This window comes from Sciurus carolinensis, chromosome 11 (assembly GCF_902686445.1).
Source record: "Sciurus carolinensis chromosome 11, mSciCar1.2, whole genome shotgun sequence".
In the NCBI taxonomy this organism is placed as follows: Eukaryota; Metazoa; Chordata; class Mammalia; order Rodentia; family Sciuridae; genus Sciurus; species Sciurus carolinensis.
Genome location: NC_062223.1, coordinates 53,431,938 through 53,433,148, shown reverse-complemented (window position 1 = coordinate 53,433,148; position 1,211 = coordinate 53,431,938). Strand labels below are relative to the sequence as shown.

Sequence of the window (1,211 nt, the reverse complement as noted above, 5' to 3'; positions counted from 1 at the left end):
TGGTACCTGATGGAGTGGCAGGATAAGGCAAAGGCCAAGGAAGGGGAGCCACAAACAATATGTTAGGGAACACACAGGAATAATCTTTTGAACTCATCTTTAGTGCTTTTAAGAAGAGTGTCCTAAAATGGAGTCCTTCTCAGAATTTCTACTGCGAATATGTTGTCAAAATATTGCTTTATGGTAAGGATATCCAATGAGTTCCACTTACTAACTAATGTTTAAAATTTGTATTATTTGTGCTCGCTTCGACAGCACATATACTAAAATTGGAATGATACAGAGAAGATTACATGGCCCCTGCACAAGGATGATAAGTAAATTTGTGAAGCGTTCCATATTTTTCTCTAAATTTAAGATTTTTTAAACTTTTAGTTGTTAATTTTCTTCCATTTCTCACTGAATCTTTAATTTTTATCTACATAAACATCACAGCTGTTCTCCTTAATGGCCAGTGTTGGGGCTTTACCTGTCTTACTTTTTTTCCTTAATTCATGTGATCTTACAGAAATTTTATTTTAGTTTTGATATGTAGTTCATATTTTTTCCTAATAGAAGCATAATGCAATTTGTGGAAATATATATTGTATTTTGTTGGTTTGGGGTAGTTCCTTAATTTAAAATTATGTATAACAACATAGAAAAATTAATTTTATGAGATTCAAAAAAAAATTGTATTATTTGAGAACTTTGTTGATCTTGCCTGTGAATTTCTGCTAACATATTTTAAAGGATGCCTCAGGAGATTTTCTACATGTCCCATCATATTGAAAATCCATCTCATTCAAAGCCGTCATGTAGTTTTAAAATTAGTAAACTAGTGATCTGAAAAATGCTTTCAATTTCCAAGAAACATAACTTCAAAAAGATCAATATTTTATTAGCTCTATGCTTAGCAAGGACTTATGAAGAATAGAAAACAAATAAAGTGAGAATAAACAAAGCTTAAGAAAGAAAAGACATAAACCAAACTTTCTTGGTAAATACAGAACTTCAACAAAAATTAATATTTTCATTAAAAGTTAATATGCTACCATTTTAAAGATGACTTTTGAAAACTTTAATTATCCATGAATAAAAATCCAGTAATCAGATCTTGTATGGGAAATTGTACATTCTGGGAAAAGTAGGTGAGAATTTAGAATAAGCCAAAGAACTTTTTGTATTCAATTAAAAATTTCTCTCTGATCATTTTAAAATAGCATTTCTAT

At 29.6% G+C, this 1,211-nt stretch overlaps 1 non-coding gene across 1 annotated transcript; it reads left to right on the top strand.

The window, feature by feature from the left end:
* Window positions 1-239: 239 nt before the first annotated feature.
* LOC124960873 (U6 spliceosomal RNA) lies at window positions 240-345 on the top strand. The gene has a single exon (XR_007104191.1). It is a non-coding gene; the product is annotated as a U6 spliceosomal RNA (small nuclear RNA).
* The last annotated feature ends 866 nt before the right edge of the window (window positions 346-1,211 follow it).